Source organism: Chrysemys picta, unplaced genomic scaffold (assembly GCF_011386835.1).
Source record: "Chrysemys picta bellii isolate R12L10 unplaced genomic scaffold, ASM1138683v2 scaf59, whole genome shotgun sequence".
Classification (NCBI taxonomy): domain Eukaryota; kingdom Metazoa; phylum Chordata; order Testudines; family Emydidae; genus Chrysemys; species Chrysemys picta.
The window spans coordinates 173,969-196,250 of NW_027052766.1; positions in this window are offsets into that span (position 1 = coordinate 173,969).

A 22,282-nucleotide genomic window follows, 5' to 3' on the forward strand; every position below is an offset into this window, starting at 1 on the left:
AATCACATCATAGTTCCCTGACTGTGCCAGGACTTCCAGTTCTCCCTGCTTGTTTCCCAGGCTTCTTGCATTTGTGTATAGGCACTTAAGATAACTCAATGATCGTCCCTCTTTCTCAGCATGAGACAGGAGTCCTCCCCTCTTGCGCTCTCCTGCTTGTGCTTCCTCCCAGGATCCCATTTCCCCACTTACCTCAGGGCTTTGGTCTCCTTCCCCCGGTGAACCTAGTTTAAAGCCCTCCTCACTAGGTTAGCCAGCCTGCTGGCGAAGATGCTCTTCCCTCTCTTCGTTAGGTGGAGCCCGTCTCTGCCTAGCACTCCTTCTTCTTGGAACACCATCCCATGGTCGAAGAATCCAAAGCCTTCTCTCCGACACCACCTGCGTAGCCATTCGTTGACTTCCACGATTCGACGGTCTCTACCCCGGCCTTTTCCTTGCACAGGGAGGATGGACGAGAACACCACTTGCGCCTAAAACTCCTTTATCCTTCTTCCCAGAGCCACGTAGTCTGCAGTGATCCGCTCAAGGTCATTCTTGGCAGTATCATTGGTGCCCACGTGGAGAAGCAGGAAGGGGTAGCGATCCGAGGGCTTGATGAGTCTCGGCAGTCTCTCCGTCACATCGTGTATTCTAGCTCCTGGCAAGCAGCAGACCTCTCGGTTTTCCCGGTCAGGGCGGCAGATAGATGACTCAGTCCCCCTGAGGAGGGGACTCGGCTACTATGTTTTACCATTAAACCATTCCCTCCATAAACTTATCCAACTTAATCTTAAAACCAGACAGGTCCGTCGCCCCCACCGTTTCCCTCGGAAGGCCGTTCCAATATTTCACCCCTCTGACGGTCAGAAACCTTCGTCTGATTTCAAGCCTGAACTTCCCCCACGGCCAGTTTATATCCATTGGTTCTCGTGTCCACATTAGTACTCAGCTGAAATAATTCCTCTCCCTCCCTTGTATTTATCCCTCTGATATATTTAAAGATAGCAATCATATCCCCCCTCAGCCTTCGTTTTGTCAGACTAAACAACCCGAGCTCCTCTAATCTCTTTTCATACGACAGGTTTTCCATTCCTCTGATCATCCTAGTCGCCCTTCTCTGCACCCGTTCCAATTTGAGTTCATCTTTTTTAAACATGGGAGACCAGAACTACACACAGTACTCCAAATGAGGTCTCACCAGCGCCGTATACAACGGAAGCAGGACCTCCTTATCCCTACTAGATATACCTCGCCTAATACATCCCAAGATCGCATTGGCTTTTTTCACAGCCACGTCACATTGTCGACTCATAGTCATCCTGCGGTCTACAAGGACCCCTAGGTCCTTCTCCTCTTCCGTTACTTCTAACCAATGCGTCCCCATCTTGTAACTAAAATTGTTATTAGTCATCCCCAAGTGCATCACCTTACACTTTTCACTATTAAATTTCATCTTATTTCTGACACTCCAATTCACAAGCTCATTCAAGTCTCCCTGCAGAATATCCCTATCCTCCTCCGAATTTGCAACTCCTCCCACCTTCGTATCATCCGCAAACTTTATCAGCCCATTCTTGCAATCGGTTCCGAGGTCAGTTATAAATAGATTAAATAAAATGGGTCCCAAAACCGAACCTTGAGGCACTCCACTAGTAACCTCCTTCCAACCCGACAGTTCACCCTTTAATACGACCCGCTGCATTCTCCCCATTAACCAATTCTTTATCCACCTCTGGATTTTCATATCGATCCCCATGTTTTCCAGTTTAACCAATAATTCCTCATGGGGTACAGTATCAAACGCTTTACTGAAATCCAGGTATATTAGGTCCACCGCATTTCCCTTATCTAATAAGTCCGTTACATGGTCCTGCCATGCGGGCAGGGGACTGGACTCGATGACCTCTCGAGGTCCCTTCCAATCCTAGAATCTATGAATGTATGAAAAAAACACTGTTCTCCACCCCCACCCAGGTTGGCCAGGGAGGCGGCTCTAGCAGGGAGGGCAGGAGGGATTCTGGCAGCAGTGAAGTGGGTTGCGGGGAAGTTGAGATCTTGACCCAAGTCATCCCAGACACTAATGCTAAGCCACAGGATGGCAGCATCTAGTGTCAGTGGAGTCCAAACACTATTTCAACCCCACAGTTTTCGATGAACTTCCCACAAGGAGAGGTGATGAGCACCCCCAGCAACACACACACACACACCACTCCTGGTGGTGGGAGGGGAACAGGAGAAAGGACAAAAGAAGTAAGAGATGAAGAGAAAGGAAGGAGGGATGGAGGAAAAGGTAAAACAAAAAGGACAAACCCTAATGTCCCCAGTGATTCTACGGCACAAAATCCAAGGGATGGAATAAAATTCTGCCATCTTAAACTACTCTTTTACATGCCTAGAATTCAGCTGGCACCACGTGGATCAGACTGAGCAGCTGCCAAAACCTCTTGGAGGCTCTTACCTTCTAAACAGGGACGTCTGTTTTCTAGTAAAATCAGTAAAAGGAAAGGAGAAAACTCGAAAGAGGCTCCTGCACGCACTCACGTACGTGAACCCTAATACTCTCTCAGTCCTCAAAGAAAGACCCCGAGAAGGAGACTTGCTGAAGCAAAGCCACAGGGTCTCTGAGGTTTCCCTGGCCCTGTGCTCCTGTCCTGCCAGGCTGATGTCAGCATCTCTCTCTGAGGTCACCACCTCCCTAACACATTTGACCAATAAGCTGACATCCTGCAAAAGGCCTTTGTGATGTCACTGCCACACCCAACCAAACCCTCAAGTGCTAATGTCCTGCTGCTGGCCTGACACTTTGAAGGTTTGAGGTTGTCATAACTATAAAGGGAAGGGTAACAGCTGTCCTGTGTACAGTACTATAAAATCCTCCTGGCCAGAGACTCCAAAATCCTTTTCCCTCTAAAGGGTTAAGAAGTTCAGGTAACCTGGCTGGCATCTGACCTAAAGGACCAATAAGGGGACAAGATACTTTCAAATCTTGGGGAGGGGAAGGCTTTTGTTTGTGTTCTTTGTTTGTGTGGGTGTTCGCCCTCGGGACTGAGAGGGACCAGACATCAATCCAGGTTCTCCACATCTTTCTAAACAAGTCTCTCCTATTTCAAACAAGGCGTGTTAGTTTTCCTTTGTTTTCTCAACTTGTAAATGTACCTTTTACTAGAGTGTTTATCTTTGTTTGCTGTACTTTGAACCTAAGACTAGAGGGGAGTCCTCTGAGCTCTTTAAGTTTGATTACCCTGTAAGGTTAATTTCCATACTGATTTTACAGAGATGATTTTTACCTTTTTCTTTAATTAAAAGCCATATTTATAAGAACCTGATTGATTTTTCCTTGTTTTAAGATCCAAGGAGTTTGGATCTTGATTCACCAGGAGTTGGTGGGAGGAAGGAGGGGGGATGGTTAATTTCTCCTTGTTTTAAGATCCAAGGGGGTTGGATCTGTATTCACCAGGGAATTGGTGAAAGGTTTCTCAAGGCTACCCAGGGGAGGAAATTAGCCTTGGGATGGTGGTTAAGCTTAGAAGTTTTCATGCAGGCCCCTACATTTGTACCCTAAACTTCAAAGTGGGGATACAGCCTTGACACAGGTACTCTCTGTGGATCACCCCACTCAATGCGTCTTCATTCTAGGAAGCAAGCCGGCTAGACAGTAGAACATCACAGGCTGCTCCCAATACTACACTCAGTGTTTCCAAAATTTGTAGACTTTATGGCCACAAGAGACCTTTAGAGCATCTCATCTAAGCCCCTGCATATCATAGGCCTCCTGTATAGTACAATAGTTACTTTTTGGGCACACACATTCCAGAAAGGCATCTAGTCTTCATTCAACGACATCAAGAGATGGAGAATCCACCACTTTCCCTTTTAGTGAGTGCCAGGGGGCTCCATTTCCCCTTCCACTAATTCCCCATTTACAGTGAGACAGAGCAGTACCTGCAGCAGGGAGCGGGAGTTGCTGAAAGACTCAGAGGAACAACCCATGCAGTGTCTCAGGCACCTGGCGCAAGTGGCGGATGATGCGGGTGCATCACTTTTGCCGTGACGTCCTCCTGCTGCAAGGGAACGAGAACCTGTCAGAGACTCAAACGCCCCGAGGAATCAGGGGGAATTAAGGGCACCGGGAACCAGCAGTATTTCCACTCAGCACCTGCCCACCGCTGAGGGATGAATTCACCTCCTGAACCCCAGAATGGAGTCTTCTTGTCCTTTCTAGTAACCTCCAGTGCCAAATCCCCTCCTTGAAGGGTGAGCTCCTGCTACCTCCCTCTCAGTGCCCTTGACAGATGTTCCACCACCAAACCACAGCTCAAGTTATCAGAACCCTCTTCTCCACCCCCACCCAGGTTGGCCAGGGAGGCGGCTCTAGCAGGGGTGGCAGGAGGGATTCTGGCAGCAGTGAAGTGGGTTCCGGGGAGGTTGAGATCTTGCCCCAAGTCATCCCAGACACCAATGCTAATCCACACGATGGCAGCATCTAGTGTCAGTGGAGTCCAAGCACTATTTCAACCACACAGGTTTGGATGAACTCCCCACAAAGGGAGGTGAAGAGCACCCCCAGCAACACACAAACACACACACACACACAAACCACTCCCGGTGGTGGGAGGGGAACAGGAGAAAGGACAAAAGAAGTAAGAGATGAAGAGAAAGGAAGGAGGGATGGAGGAAAAGGTAAAAGGAAAAGGACAAACCCTAATGTCCCCATGTCGGACATCAGGAATGGTAACATACATAAGCCAGTAAGTGAACACTTCAATCTCCCTGGTCATTCTATTACAGATTTAAAAGTCACTATCATTGAACAAAAAAAACTTCAGAAACAGACTTCAAAGAGAAACAGCAGAACTAAAATTCATTTGCAAATTCAACACCATTAATCTGGGCTTGAATAGGGACTGGGAGTGGCTGGCTCACTACAGAAGCAGCTTTTCCTCTCCTGGAATTGACACCTCCTCATCTATTATTGGGAGTGGACTACATCCACCCTGATTTTTGAATTGGCCCTGTCAACACTGGTTCTCCACTTGTGAAGTAACTCCCTGCTCTCCATGTGTCAGTATATAATGCCTGCATCTGTAACTTTCACTCTATGCATCCGAAGAAGTGAGGTTTTTACTCACGAAAGCTTATGCCCAAATAAATCTGTTAGTCTTTAAGGTGCCACCAGACTCCTTGTTGTTTTTGTAGATACAGACTAACATGGCTACCCCCTGATACTTGACACCATGCAAGGCACTAAATTTAGCCGTATGGAGTGGAAATCCATCAACCTCAACAAAAAACTTGCACAGATACAGACAGACATCATCTTCCTCTCCAAATGCAAACAGATGGACATCATACCAAAAGGACTGAAGGTAAAAAATCCATTGCAATCAACATACTACACTGAGTATGGTGAGAGATTGTGCCACACACTCTCTCAAAGAAACTGAGGAACCACCTGATCAGCATCCTGTACAGCAGACAGGAGAAGATCAAGAATGAGCTCTCAGAACTGGAGACTCTCATACAATACCAGCCTTCTACACAAACTTCCACGTGGCTGGACTTTACAAAAATGAGACAAGCCATTTACAATGCACACTTCACTTCTCTACAGAGGAAAAAGGACTGTAAGTTATCTAAACTAATACCTGCCACTAGGGGCTATAACAATGGTACCCTCAACTCATCTAACAACATTGTCAATCTTTCCAACCACACGCTTAGCCCAGCAGAAGAGTCTGTCCTATCTCGGGGACTCTCTTTCTGTCCCACCGTCCCCACGAACATGATACACTTCTGCGGTGATCTGGAAGCCTACTTTCCTCGTCTCCGACTCAAGGAATATTTTCAACGCACCACTGAACAGTGCACTGACCCACAGGAACCCTCCTACCAACACTACAAAAAGAAGAATTCTGCGTGGACTCCTCCTGACGGTCGAAATGACAGACTGGACCTCTACATAGAGTGTTTCCGCAGACGTGCACAGGCTGAAATTGTGGACAAACAACATCACTTGTCCCATAACCTCAGCCGTACAGAACGCAATGCCATCCACAGCCTCAGAAACAACTCTGACATTATCATCAAAGGGGCTGACAAAGGAGGTGCTGTAGTCATAATGAACAGGTCAGATTACGAACAGGAGGCTGCCAGGCAATTCTCCAAGACCACATTCTACAGGCCACTATCCACTGATCCCACTGAGGAATACCAAAAGAAACTACACCATCTGCTCAAGAAACTCCCAGCTACAGTACGGGAACAAATCTACATGGACACACCCCCAGAACCCCGACCAGGGGTATTCTATCTGCTACCCAAGATCCATAAACCCGGAAACCCTGGACGCCCCATCATCTCAGGCATTGGCACTCTGACAGCAGGATTATCTGGCTATTTGGCCTCTCTCCTCAGGCCCTATGCTACCAGCACTCCCAGCTATCTTCGAGACACCACCAACTTCCTGAGGAAACTACAATGCATTGATGTTCTTCCTGGAAACACCATCCTGGCCACCATGCATGTAGAAGCACTTTATACCAATATTCTACATGAGGATGGACTACAAGCTGTCAGGAACAGTATCCCTGATGAGGCCACAGCAAGCCTGGTGGCTGAGCTTTGTGACTTTGTCCTCACCCACAACCACTTCAGATTTGGGGACAACTTATACCTTCAAGTCAGTGGCACTGCTATGGGTACTCGCATGGCCCCACAGTATGCCAACATTTTTATGGCTGACTTAGAACAACGCTTCCTCAGCTCTCGTCCCCTAGTGCCCCTCCTCTACTTGCGCTACATTGACGACATCTTCATCATATGGACCCACGGAAAGGAGGCCCTTGAAGAATTCCACCTGGACTTCAACAATTTCCACCCCACCATCAACCTCAGCCTGGACCAGTCCACACAAGAGATCCACTTACTGGACACTACAGTACAAATAAGTGATGGTCACATAAACACCACCCTATACCGGAAACCTACTGACCGCTATACGTACCTACATGCCTCCGGCTTCCATCCAAGACACATCACACGATCCATTGTCTACAGCCAAGCCCTAAGATACAACCGAATTTGCTCCAACCCCTCAGACAGAGACAAACACCTACAAGATCTTTATCAAGCATTCGTAAAACTACAATACCCACCTGGGGAAGTGAGGAAACAGATTGACAGAGCAAGACGGGTACCCAGAAATCACCTACTACAGGACAGGCGCAACAAGAACAACAACAGAACACCACTGGCCATCACATACAGCCCCCAGCTAAAACCTCTCCAGCGCATTATCCACAATCTACAACCTATCCTGGAAAATGATCCCTCACTCTCACAGACCTTGGGAGGCAGGCCAGTCCTCACTTACAGACAACCCCCCAACCTGAAGCAAATACTCACCAGCAACTACACACCACACCACAGAAACACCAACCCAGGAACCTATCCCCGTAGCAAACCTCGTTGCCTACTCTGTCCCCATATCTACTCTGGCAACAGCATCAGAGGACCCAACCACATCAGCCACACCATCAGGGACTCATTCACCTGCACATCCACTAATGTCATATATGCCATCATGTGCCAGCAATGCCCCTCTCCCATGTACATTGGCCAAACCGGACAGTCCCTCCGCAAAAGAATAAATGGACACAAATCGGACATCAGGAGTGGTAACATACATAAGCCAGTAAGTGAACACTTCAATCTCCCTGGTCATTCTATTACAGATTTAAAAGTCACTATCATTGAACAAAAAAACTTCAGAAACAGACTTCAAAGAGAAACAGCAGAACTAAAATTCATTTGCAAATTCAACACCATTAATCTGGGCTTGAATAGGGACTGGGAGTGGCTGGCTCACTACAGAAGCAGCTTTTCCTCTCCTGGAATTGACACCTCCTCATCTATTATTTGGAGTGGACTACATCCACCCTGATTTTTGAATTGGCCCTGTCAACACTGGTTCTCCACTTGTGAAGTAACTCCCTGCTCTCCATGTGTCAGTATAGAATGCCTGCATCTGTAACTTTCACTCTATGCATCCGAAGAAGTGAGGTTTTTACTCACGAAAGCTTATGCCCAAATAAATCTGTTAGTCTTTAAGGTGCCACAAGACTCCTTGTTGTATTCCTAATATCCCCAGTGATTCTACGGGACAAAATCCCAGGGAGGGAATAAAATTCTGTCACCTTAAACTAGTGTTTTCCATGCCTAGAATTCAGATGGCACCAGGTGGATCAGACTGAACAGGTTACAAACCTCTCCGAGGCACTTACTTTCTCAACAGGGACTTCTGTTTTCTAGTAAAATGGGTAAAAGGAAAGGAGAAAACTCGAAAGAGGCTCCTGCTCACACTCACATATGTGAACCCTAATACTCTCTCAGTCCTCAAAGAGAGCTCGAGAAGGAGACTTGCTGAAGCAAAGCCACAGGGGTCTCTGAGGTTTCCCTGGCCATGCGCCCCTGTCCTGCCTCGCTGATGGCAGCATCTCTCTCTGAGGTTACCACCTCCCTAACACCTTTGACCAATATGCTGAGGTCCTGCAAAAGGCCTTTGTGATGTCACTGCCACACCCACCCATCCCCTGAAGTGCTAATATCCTGCTGCTGGCCTGACACTTTGAAGGTTTGAGCTACTCTCTGTGGATCACCCCACTCAATGCGTCTTCATTCTAGGAAGCAAGCCGGTTAGACAGTAAAACATTAGAGGCTGCTCCCAATGCTACACTCAGTGTTTCCAAAATTAATACACTTTATGGCCAGAAGAGACCTTTAGAGCATCTCATCTAACCCCCTGCATAACATAGGCTTCCTGTATAGGACAATAGTTACTTTTTGGGCACAAACATTCCAGAAAGGCATCTAGTTTCATTCAATGACTTCAAGAGATGGAGAATCCACCACTTTCCCTTTCACTGAGTGCCAGGGGGCTCCATTTCCCCTTCCACTAGCTCCCCATTTACAGTGAGCCAGAGCAGTACCTGCAACAGGGAGCGGGAGTTGCTGAAGGCCTCAGAGGCACAACCCCTGCAGTGTCTCTGGCACCTGGCGAAAGTGATGGATGATGCGGAGCTGGTGCCTCACTTTGGCCGTGACGTCCTCCTGCAAAGGAACGAGAACCTGTCAGAGACTCAAACGCCCCGAGGAATCAGGGGGAATTAAGGGCACCTGGAACCAGCAGTATTTCCACTCAGCACCTGCCCAACACTGAGGGATGAATTCACCTCCTGAATCCCAGAATGGAGTCTTCTTGTCCTTTCTAGGAACCTCCAGTGCCAATCCCCCTCCTTCTAGGGTGAGCTCCTGCTACCTCCCCCTCAGTGTCCTTGACAGCTGTTCCACCTCCAAACCACAGCTTAAGTCATCAGAAACCTCTTCTAGACCCCCACCAAGGTTGGGCTGGGAGGCGGGTCTAGCAGTGGGGGCAGGAGGGATTCTGGCAGCAGTGAAGTGGGTTGCGGGGAGGTTGAGATCTTGCCCAAGTCATCCGAGACACTAACGCTAAGCCACAGGATGGCAGCATCTAGTGTCTGTGGAGTCCAAGCACTATTTCAACCATACAGTTTTGGATCAACTCCCAACAAGGGGAGGTGAAGAGCACCCCCAGCAACACACACACAAACACACCCACCCACCACTCCTGGTGGTGGGAGGGGAACAGGAGAAACGACAAAAGAAGTAAGAGATGAAGAGAAAGGAAGGAGGGATGGAGGAAAAGGTAAAGCGAAAAGAACAAACCCTAATGTCCCCAGTGATTCTAAGGGGCAAAATCCCAGGGAGGGAATAAAATTCTGCCACCTTAAACTAGTGTTTTCCATGCCTAGAATTCAGCTGGCACGAGATAGATCAGACTGAGCAGGTTCCAAAACCTCTTGGAGGCTCTTACCTTCTCAACAGGGACGTCTCTTTTCTAGTAAAATCAGTTAAAGGGAAGGAGAAAACTGGAAAGAGGCTCCTGCTCGCACTCACATACGTGAACCCTAATACACTCTCAGTCCTCAAAGAGAGACCTCGAGAAGGAGACTTGCTGAAGCAAAGCCACAGGGGTCTCTGAGGTTTCCCTGGCCCTGCCCCCTGTCCTGCCTGGCTCATGTCAGCATCTCTCTCTGAGGTCACCACTTCCCTAACACCTTTGACCAGTACGCTGAGGTCCTTGAAAAAGCCTTTGTGATATCACTGCAACACCCAACCAAACCCTAAAGTGCTCATGTCCTGCTGTTGGCCAGACACTTTGAAGGTTTGAGCTACTCTCTGTGGATCACCCCAAAAAATGCATCTTCATTCTAGGAAGCAAGCTGGCTAGACAGTAAAATATCAGAGGCTGCTCCCAATGCTACACTCAGTGTTTCCAAAATTAGTAGACTTTATGGCCACAAGAGACCTTTAGAGCATCTCATCCCAGACACTAATTCTAAGCCACAGGATGGCAGCATCTAGTGTCAGTGGAGTCGAAGTACTATTTCAACCCCACAGTTTTGCATGAACTCCCCACAAGGGGAGGTGAAGAGCACCCCCAGCAACAAACATACACACACACACACACACCGCTCCTGGTGGTGGGAGGGGAACAGGAGAAAGGACAAAAGAAGTAAGAGATGAAAGGAAAGGAAGGAGGGATGGAGGAAAACTTAAAATGAAAAGGACAAATCCTAATGTCCCCAGTGATTCCACGGGACAAAGTCCCAGGTGGGCTATAAAATTCTGCCACCTTGAACTAATGTTTTCCATGCCTAGAATGCAGATGGCACCAGGTGGATCAGACTGAAGAGGTTACAAACCTCTCCGAGGCTCTTACTTTCTCAACAGGGATGCCTGTTTTCTAGTAATATCAGTAAAAGGAAAGGAGAAAACTCGAAAGAGGCTCCTGCACGCACTTAAATACGTGAACACTCTCTCAGTCCTCAAAGAGAGACCTCGAGAAGGAGACTTGCTGAAGCAAAGCCACAGGGTCTCTGAGGTTTCCCTGGCCCTGTGCTCCTGTCCTGTCAGGCTGATGTCAGCATCTCTCTCTGAGGTCACCACCTCCCTAACACATTTGACCAATAGGCTGACGTCCTGCAAAAGGCCTTTGTGATGTCACTGCCACACCCAACCAATGCTAATGTCCTGTTGCTGGCCTGAGACTTTGAAGGTTTGAGGTTGTCATAACTATAAAGGGAAGGATAACAGCTGTCCTGTGTACAGTACTATAAAATCCCTCCTGGCCAGAGACTCCAAAATCCTTTTCCCTGTAAAGGGTTAAGAAGCTCAGGTAACCTGGCTGGCATCTGACCTAAAGGACCAATAAGGGGACAAGATACTTTCAAATCTTGGGGAGGGGAAGGCTTTTGTTTGTGTTCTTTGTTTGTGTGGGTGTTCGCCCTCGGGACTGAGAGGGACCAGACATCAATCCAGGTTCTCCACATCTTTCTAAACAAGTCTCTCCTATTTCAAACAAGGTGTGTTAGTTTTCCTTTGTTTTCTCAACTTGTAAATGTACCTTTTACTAGAGTGTTTATCTTTGTTTGCTGTACTTTGAACCTAAGACTAGAGGGGAGTCCTCTGAGCTCTTTAAGTTTGATTACCCTGTAAGGTTAATTTCCATACTGATTTTACAGAGATGATTTTTACCTTTTTCTTTAATTAAAAGCCTTATTTTTAAGAACCTGATTGATTTTTCCTTCTTTTAAGATCCAAGGAGTTTGGATCTTGATTCACCAGGAGTTGGTGGGAGGAAGGAGGGGAATGGTTAATTTCTCCTCCTTTTAGATCCAAGGGGGTTGGATCTGTATTCACCAGAAGTTGGTGGGAGGAAGGAGGGGGGATGGTTAATTTCTCCTTGTTTTAAGATCCAAGGGGTTTGGATCTGTATTCACCAGGGAATTGGTGAAAGGTTTCTCAAGGCTACCCAGGGGAGGAAATTAGCCTTGGGATGGTGGTTAAGCTTAGAAGTTTTCATGCAGGCCCCTACATTTGTATCCTAAACTTCAAAGTGGGGATACAGCCTTGACACAGGTACTCTCTGTCGATCACCCCACTCAATGCGTCTTCATTCTAGGAAGCAAGCCGGCTAGACAGTAAAACATCAGAGGCTGCTCCCAATACTACACTCAGTGTTTCCAAAATTTGTAGACTTTATGGCCACAAGAGACCTTTAGAGCATCTTATCTAAGCCCCTGCATATCATAGGCCTCCTGTATAGTACAATAGTTACTTTTTGGGCACACACATTCCAGAAAGGCATCTAGTCTTCATTCAATGACATCAAGAGATGGAGAATCCACCACTTTCCCTTTTAGTGAGTGCCAGGGGGCTCCATTTCCCCTTCCACTAGCTCCCCATTTACAGGGAGACAGAGCAGTACCTGCAGCAGGGAGCGGGAGTTGCTGAAGGCCTCAGAGGCGCAGCCTCTGCAGTGTCTCAGGCACCTGGCGCAAGTGGCGGATGATGCGGGTGCATCACTTTGGCCGTGACGTCCTCCTCCTGCAAGGGAACGAGAACCTGTCAGAGACTCAAACACCCCGAGGAATCTGGGGGATTTAAGGGCACCTGGAACCAGCAGTATTTCCACTCAGCACCTGAACACCACTGAGAGATGAATTCACCTCCTGAACCCCAGAATGGAGTCTTCTTGTCCTTTCTAGTAACCTCCAGTGCCAACCCCGCTCCTTCTGGGGTGAGCTCCTGCTACCTCCCCCTCAGTGCCCTTGACAGCTGTTCCACCTCCAAACCACACCTCAAGTTATCAGAACCCTCTTCTCCACCCCCACCCAGGTTGGGCAGGGAGGTGGCTCTAGCAGGGGGGGCAGGAGGGATTCTGGCAGCAGTGAAGTGGGTTGCGGGGAGGTTGAGATCTTGCCCCAAGTCATCCCAGACACTAATGCTAAGCCACAGGATGGCAGCATCTAGTGTCTGTGGAGTCCAAGCACTATTTCAACCATACAGTTTTGGATCAACTCCCAACAAGGGGAGGTGAAGAGCACCCCCAGCAACACACACGCACACACTAATCCTAATGTCCTGCTGCTGGCCTGACACTTTGAAGGTTTGAGCTACTCTCTGTGGATCAACCCACTTAATGCGTCTTCATTCTAGGAAGCAAGCCGGCTAGACAGTAAAACATCAGAGGCTGCTCCCAATGCTACACTCAGTGTTTCCAAAATTAGGAGACTTTATGTCCACAAGAGACCTTTAGAGCATCTCATCTAACGCCCTGCATATTACAGGCTTCCTGTATCGTACAATAGTTACTTTTTGGGCACACACATTCCAGAAAGGCATCTAGTCTTCATTCAATGACATCAAGAAATGGAGAATCCACCACTTTCCCTTTTAGTGAGTGCCAGGGGGCTCCATTTCCCCTTCATCCCAGCCAGGGCTTTGTCAAGCCGGGCCTTAAAAACCTCCAAGGAAGGAGACTCCACCACCTCCCTAGGTAACGCATTCCAGTCTTTCACCACCCTCCTAGTGAAATAGTTTTTCTTAATATCCAACCTGGACCTCCCGCACTGCAACTTGAGACCATTGCTCCTTGTACTGTCATCTGCCACCACTGGGAACAGCCAAGCTCCATCCTCTTTGGAACCCCCCTTCAGGTAGTTGAAGGCTGCTATCAAATCCCCTTTCATTCTTCTCTTCTGGAGACTAAACAATCCCAGTTCCCTCAGCCTCTCCTCATAACTCATGTGCTCCAGACCCCTAATCATTTTTGTTGCCCTCCGTTGGACTCTTTCCGAGACTAAAACGCCCCGAGGAATCAGGGGGAATTAAGGCCACCTGGAACCAGCAGTATCTCCACCCAGCACCTGCCCACCACTCAGGGATGAATTCACCTCCTGAACCCCAGAATGGAGTCGTCTTCTCCTTTTTAGTAACCTCCAGTGCAAACCCCCCTCCTTGAGGGATGAGCTCCTGCTACCTCCCCCTCAGTGCCCTTGACAGCTGTTCCACCTCCAAACCACACCTCAAGTTATCAGAACCCTCTTCTCCACCCCCACCCAGGTTGGGCAGAGAGGCGGATCTAGGAGGGGGAGCAGGAGGGATTCTGCCAGCAGTGAAGTGCGTTGCGGGGAGGTTGAGATCTTGCCCCAAAGTCATCCCAGACACTAATGCTAAGCCACACGATGGCAGCATCTAGTGTCCGTGGAGTCAAAGCACTATTTCAACCCCACAGTTTTGGATCAACTTACCACAAGGGGAGGTGAAGAGCACCCCTACCAACACACACACACACACACACACACACCATTCCTGGTGGTGGGAGGGGAACAGGAGAAAGGACAAAAGAAGTAAGAGATGAAGAGAAAAGAAGGAGGGATGGAGGAAAAGGTAAAATGAAAAGGACAAACCCTAATGTCCCCAGTGATTCCACAGGACAAAATCCCAGGTGGGCTATAAAATTCTGCCACCTTGAAATAGTCTTATACATGCCTAGAATTCAGCTGGCACCAGATGGATCAGACTGAGCAGCTTCCAAAACCTCTCCGAGGCTCTAACTTTCTGAACAGGGACATCTGGTTTCTAGTAAAACCAGTAAAAGGAAAGGAGAAAACTCGAAAGAGGTTCCTCCTCGCACTCACCTAGGTGAACCCTAATAGTCTCTCAAAGAGAGACCTTGAGAAGGAGAATTGCTGAAGCTAAGCCACAGGGGTCTACGAGGTTTTCCTGGTTCTGCGACCCTGTCCTGCCAGGCTGATGTCAGCATCTCTCTCTGAGGTCACCACCTCCCTAACACATTTGACCAATAAGCTGAGGTCCTGCAAAAGGCTTTTGTGATGTCACTGCCACACCCACCCATCCTCTGAAGTGCTAATGTCCTGATTCTGGCCTGACACTTTGAAGGTTTGAGCTACTCTCTGTGGATCACCCCACTCAATGCGCCCTCATTCTAGGAAGCAAGCCGGCTAGACAGTAAAACATCAGAGGCTGCTCCCAATGCTACACTCAGAGTTTCCAAAATTAGTAGACTTTATGGTCAGAAGAGACCTTTAGAGTATCTAGTCTAACCCCCTGCATATCATAGGCTTCCTCTATAGTACAATAGTTACTTTTTGGGCACACACATTCCAGAAAGGCATCTAGTTTCATTCAATGACATCAAGAGATGGAGAATCCACCACTTTCCCCTTTAGTGAATGCCAGGGGGCTCCATTTCCCCTTCCACTAGCTCCCCATTTACAATCAGCCAGAGCAGTACCTGCAGCAGGGAGCGGGAGTTCCTGAAGGCCTCAGAGGCGCAGCCCCTGCAGTGTCTCAGGCACCTGGCGCAAGTGCCGGATGATGCGGAGCTGGTGCATCACTCTGGCCATGACGTCCTCCTGCTGCAAGGGAACGAAAACCTGTCAGAGACTCAAACGCTCCGAGGAATCAGGAGGAATTAAGGGCAAATGGAACCAGCAGTATTTCCACCCAGCACCTGCCCACCACTGAGGGATGAATTCACCTCCTCAACCCCAGAATGGAGTCTTCTCCTTTCTAGTAACCTCCAGTGTCCACCCCCCTCCTTGTAGGGTGAGTTCCTGCTACCTCCCCGTCGGTGTCCTTGACAGCTGATCCAGGAGGGATTCTGGCAGCAGTGAAGTGGGTTGCGGGGAGGTTGAGATCTTGCCCCAAGTCATCCCAGACACTAATGCTAAGCCACACGACTGCAGCATCTAGTGTCAATGGTGTCCAAGCACTATTTCAACCCCACAGTTTTCGATGAACTTCCCACAAAGGGCAACAGAGGGTCCTGTGGCACCTTTGAGACTAACAGAAGTACTGGGAGCATAAGCTTTCGTGGGTCAGAACCTCACTTCTTCAGATGCAAGTAATGGAAATCTCCAGAGGCAGGTATATATCAGTGTGGAGATAACGAGGTTAGTTCAATCAGGGAGGGTGAGGTGCTCTGCTAGCAGTTGAGGTGTGAACACCAAGGGAGGAGAAACTGTTTCTGTAGTTGGATAGCCATTCACAGTCTTTGTTTAATCCTGATCTGATGGTGTCAAATTTGCAGATGAACTGAAGCTCAGCAGTTTCTCTTTGGAGTCTGGTCCTGAAGTTTTTTTGCTGTAAGATGGCTACCTTAACATCTGCTATTGTGTGGCCAGGGAGGTTGAAGTGTTCTCCTACAGGTTTTTGTATATTGCCATTCCTGATATCTGACTTGTGTCCATTTATCCTCTTGCGTAGTGACTGTCCAGTTTGGCCAATGTACATAGCAGAGGGGCATTGCTGGCATATGATGGCATATATAACATTGGTGGACGTGCAGGTGAATGAGCCGGTGATGTTGTAGCTGATCTGGTTAGGTCCAGTGATGGTGTTGCTGGTGTAGATATGTGGGCAGAGTTGGCATCGAGGTTTGTTGCATGGGTTGGTTCCTGAGTTAGAGTTGTTATGGTGCGATGCGTGGTTGCTGGTGAGAATATGCTTAAGGTTGGCAGGTTGTCTGTGGGCAAGGACTGGCCTGCCTCCCAAGGTCTGTGAAAGTGAGGGATCATTGTCCAGGATAGGTTGTAGATCACTGATGATGCGTTGGAGAGGTTTAAGCTGAGGACTGTAGGTGATGGCCAGTGGAGTTCTGTTGGTTTCTCTTCTGGGCCTGTCTTGTAGCAGGAGTCTTCTGGGTACACGTCTGGCTCTGCTGATTTGTTTCTTTATTTCCTTGTGTGGGTATCGTAGTTTTGAGAATGCTTGGTGAAGATCTTGTAGGTGTTGGTCTCTGTCTGAGGGGTTGGAGCAGATGCGATTGTACCTCAGTGCTTGGCTGTAGACGATGGATCGTGTGGTGTGACCGGGGTGGAAGCTGGAGGCATGAAGGTAGGCGTAGCGGTCGGTGGCCTTTCGGTATAGGGTGGTGTTAATGTGGCCATCGCTTATTTGTACGGTGGTGTCCAGGAAGTGGACCTCCCGTGTAGATTGGTCCAGGCTGAGGTTGATGGTGGGGTGGAAGCTGTTGAAAGCATGGTGGAATTCTTCCAGGGCCTCCTTCCCATGGGTCCAGATGATGAAGGTGTCATCAATATAGCGTAGGTAGAGAAGGGGCATGAGTGGACGAGAGCTGAGGAAGCGTTGTTCCAGGTCAGCCATAAAAATGTTGGCATATTGTGGGGCCATGCGGGTGCCCATAGCGGTGCCACTGGTCTGGAGGTATATATTGTCACCAAATTTGAAATAATTGTGCGTGAGGATAAAGTCACAGAGCTCAGTAATAAGTTGTGCTGTGTCATCATCAGGGATACTGTTCCTGACAGCTTGTATTCCATCTGTATTCGGGATGTTTGTGTAGAGAGCCTCTACATCCATGGTGGCTAGGATGGTGTTTTCTGGGAGGTCACCAATGCATTGTAGTTTTCTCAGGAAATCTGTGGTGTCACGGAGATAGCTGGGAGTGCTGGTGGCGTAGGGTCTGAGTAGGGAGTCCACATATCCAGACAGTCCTTCAGTGAGAGTGCCAATGCCCGAGATGATGGGGCGTCCAGGATTTCCAGGTTTGTGGATCTTAGGTAGTAGATAGAATAACCCCGGTCGGGGCTCTAAGGGTATGTTGATTTGTTCCTGTGTTAGTGTAGGGAGTGTCCTGAGTAGATGGTGCAGTTTCTTAGTGTATTCCTCAGTGGGATCTGAGGAAAGCGGCCTGTAGAATTTGGTATTGGAGAGTTGTCTGGCAGCCTCCTTCTGGTAGTCAGACCTGTTCATGATGACAACAGCACCTCCTTTATCAGCCTCTTTGATGATAATGTCAGGGTGGTTTCTGAGGCTGTGGATGGCATTGCGTTCTGCACGACTTAGGTTATGAGGCAAGCGATGTTGTTTTTCCACAATTTCTGCCGGTGCACGTCGGCGGAAGCATTCTATGTATAGGTCCAGACTGTCATTTCGACCCTCAGGAGGAGTCCATGTGGAGTTCTTCTTCCTGTGTTGTTGGTGGGAGGGTATCTGTGTATCAGTGCGCTGTTCAGTGTTATCATGAAAGTATTCTTTGAGTCGGAGGCGGCGAAAGTAGGCTTCCAGATCACCACAGAACTGTATCATGTTCGTGGGGGTGCTGGGGCAAAAGGAGAGTCCCCGAGATAGGACAGACTCTTCTGCTGGGTTGAGTGTGTAGCTGGATAAATTGACGATATTGCTGGGTGAGTTCGGGGTACCCCTGTTGTGGCCCCATGTGGCAGGTAGGATTTTAGACAGCTTACGGTCCTTTTTCCTTTGTAGAGAGGTGAGGTGTGTAACGTAGATCTCCTGTCTTATTTTAGTAAAGTCCATTTGTGTGGAGGGTTGGTTATTTATGAAAGTCTCCAGGTTGGAGAGCTCTTTCTTGATGTTTTTCTGTTTGCTGTATAGGATGCTGATCAGGTGGTTCCTCAGTTTCTTTGATAATGTATGGCATAATCTCTCACTGTGGTCTGTGCAGTATGTAGATAGCAATGGATTTTTCACCTTCAGTCCATTTGGTATGATGTCCATCCGTTTGCATTTGGAAAGGAAGATGATATCTGTCTGTATTTGTGCAAGTTTCTTCATGAGGTTGATAGATTTCCATTCCATACGGCTAAATGCAGTGCCTTGCATGGTGTCAAGTATCAGAGGGGTAGGCGTGTTAGTCTGAATCTGTAAAAAGCAACAGAGGGTCCTGTGGCACCTTTGAGACTAACAGAAGTACTGGGAGCATAAGCTTTCGTGGGTCAGAACCTCACTTCTTCAGATGCAAGTAATGGAAATCTCCAGAGGCAGGTATATATCAGTGTGGAGATAACGAGGTTAGTTCAATCAGGGAGGGTGAGGTGCTCTGCTAGCAGTTGAGGTGTGAACACCAAGGGAGGAGAAACTGTTTCTGTAGTTGGATAGCCATTCACAGTCTTTGTTTAATCCTGATCTGATGGTGTCAAATTTGCAGATGAACTGAAGCTCAGCAGTTTCTCTTTGGAGTCTGGTCCTGAAGTTTTTTTGCTGTAAGATGGCTACCTTAACATCTGCTATTGTGTGGCCAGGGAGGTTGAAGTGTTCTCCTACAGGTTTTTGTATATTGCCATTCCTGATATCGGACTTGTGTCCATTTATCCTCTTGCGTAGTGACTGTCCAGTTTGGCCAATGTACATAGCAGAGGGGCATTGCTGGCATATGATGGCATATATAACATTGGTGGACGTGCAGGTGAATGAGCCGGTGATGTTGTAGCTGATCTGGTTAGGTCCAGTCCAGTTTGGCCAATGTACATAGCAGAGGGGCATTGCATATCATAGGCTTCATCTATAGTACTGTCATAACTATAAAGGGAAGGGTAACAGCTGTCCTGTGTACAGTACTATAAAATCCCTTCTGGCCAGAGACTCCAAAATCCTTTTCCCTGTAAAGGGTTAAGAAGCTCAGGTAACCTGGCTGGCATCTGACCTAGAGGACCAATAAGGGGACAAGATACTTTCAAATCTTGGGGGGGGGGGAAGGCTTTTGTTTGTGTTCTTTGTTTTGGTTGTGCGTTCGCTCTCGGGACTGAGAGGGACCAGACATCAATCCAGGTTCTCCACATCTTTCTAAACAAGTCTCTCCTATTTCAAACTTGTAAGCAAATAGCCAGGCAAGGCGTGTTAGTTTTCCTTTGTTTTCTCAACTTGTAAATGTACCTTTTACTAGAGTGTTTATCTTTGTTTGCTGTACTTTGAACCTAAAACTAAAGGGGAGTCCTCTGAGCTCTTTAAGTTTAATTACCCTGTAAGGTTATTTCCATACTGATTTTACAAAAATAATTTTTACCTTTTTCTTTAATTAAAAACCTTCTTTTTAAAAACCTAATTATTTTTTTCCTTGTTTTAAATCCAAGGGGGTTGGATCTGTATTCACCAGGGAATTGGTGAAGGTCTCTCAAGGCTACCCAGGGAAGGAAATTAGCCTTGGAATGGTGGCAGCGAACCAGAGCTAAGCTGGTAGTTAAGCTTAAAAGTTTTCATGCAGGCCCCTACATTTGTACCCTAAAGTTCAAAGTGGGAATACAGCCTTAACAACCTGTCAGAGACTCAAACGCCCCGAGGAATCAGGGGGAATTCAGGGCACCTGGAACCAGCAGCATTTCCACTCAGCACCTGCCCACCACTGAGGGATGAATTCACCACCTGAACCCCAGAATGGAGTCTTCTTCTCCTTTCTAGTAACCTCCAGTGCCAACCCACCTCCATGTAGGGTGAGCTCCTGCTACCTCCCCCTCAGTGCCCTTGACAGCTGTTCCACCTCCAAACCACGGCTCAAGTTATCAGAACCCTCTTCTATACCCCCACCCAGGTTGGGCAGGGAGGCGGCTCTAGCATGGGGGGCAGGAGGGATTCTGCCAAGAGTGAAGTAGGTTGCAGGGAGGTTGAGATCTTGCTCCAAGTCATCCCAGACACTAATGCGAAGCCACAGGATGGCAGCATCTAGTGTCAGTGGAGTCCAAGCACTATTTCAACCCCACAGTTTTGGATCAACTTCCCACAAGGGGAGGTGAAGAGCACCCCCAGCAACACACACACACACACACACCACTCCTGGTGGTGGGAGGGGAACAGGAGAAAGGACAAAAGAAGTAAGAGATGAAGAGAAAGGAAGGAGGGATGGAGGAAAAGGTAAAACGAAAAGGACAAACCCTAATGTCCCCAGTGATTCTACGGGACAAAATCCCAGGTGGACTATAAAATTCTGACACATTAAACTAGTGTTTTCCATGCCTAGAATTCAGCTGGCACCAGATGGATCAGACTGAGCAGGTTCCAAAACCTCTTGGAGGCTCTTACCTTCTAAACAGGGACGTCTGTTTTCTAGTAAAATCAGTAAAAGGAAAGGAAAAAACTCGAAAGAGGCTCCTGCTTGCACTCAAATACGTGAACCCTAATACTCTCTCAGTCCTCAAAGAGAGAGACTTGGAGAAGGAGCGGCAAACAGCGGAGGCTAAGAGCGGGAGTTTGCCTGGGAGTTCGCTTGGGGAGAGCTCACTGAGGCTTACATCTGCAGGTTTCTCTGAGTAGTTCCTGCAACAGTTGAGGAAGTTCTTAAGAGGACGGTGATGTGGAAGGTGAGCGATCAGCTGTTGTCACCTGCACAGGCTGTGCCATGTTTGTCTTTCTTCCACAGGACAGAAGCGACTTTGTCTGTACGAAGGGCAAGCTGGTCTCCATATTGGAAGAGAAGCTTCGAGGCCTGGAGAAACGAGTATCGACTCTGCGTTGCATAAGGGAAAATGAAGATTTCCTGGACAGACGTCAGGAGATGCTTCTACGGCCACAATGTTCTTAAGATTCAGAGCAGGCGCAGCAGGGACAGAAGGATTGTGAAGAGGTTTGGCAGCATGTGACTTCCAGAAGGAGAAAGAGGAGCGTCCATGCACCAGCAATGGAGATACAGGTGAGCAATCGTTTCCATGTTCTCTCTACAGGTACTAATGCGGAGAGTGGACTAGATGACCCATCTGAGGGAAGGGAGCAGAAGGAGACTCCACCGATTGGAAGGCAAAAGATGCACTGTCCTAGGGATGGGGGTTCCACGACCACAACTCCCAAGAGGAGGAGGAGGGTGGTGGTGGTCGGGGACTCCCTCCTCAGGGGGACTGAGTCATCTATCTGCCGCCCCGACTGGGAAAACCAAGAGGTCTGCTGCTTGCCCGGAGCTAGGATACACGATGTGACGGAGAGACTGCCGAGACTCATCAAGCCCTCGGATCGCTACCCCTTCCTGCTTCTCCACGTGGGCACCAATGATACTGCCAAGAATGACCTTGAGCAGATCACTGCAGACTACGTGGCTCTGGGAAGAAGGATAAAGGAGTTTGAGGCGCAAGTGGTGTTCTCGTCCATCCTCCCTGTGCAAGGAAAAGGCCGGGGTAGAGACCGTCGAATCGTGGAAGTCAACGAATGGCTATGCAGGTGGTGTCGGAGAGAAGGCTTTGGATTCTTCAACCATGGGATGGTGTTCCAAGAAGGAGGAGTGCTAGGCAGAGACGGGCTCCACCTAACGAAGAGAGGGAAGAGCATCTTCGCCAGCAGGCTGGCTAACCTAGTGAGGAGGGCTTTAAACTAGGTTCACCGGGGGAAGGAGACCAAAGCCCTGAGGTAAGTGGGGAAATGGGATCCTGGGAGGAAGCACAAGCAGGAGAGCGCAAGGGGGGAGGACTCCTGTCTCATGCTGAGAAAGAGGGACGATCGATGAGTTATCTTAAGTGCCTATACACAAATGCAAGAAGCCTGGGAAACAAGCTGGGAGAACTGGAAGTCCTGGCACAGTCAGGGAACTATGATGTGATTGGAATAACAGAGACTTGGTGGGATAACTCACATGACTGGAGTACTGTCATGGATGGATATAAACTGTTCAGGAAGG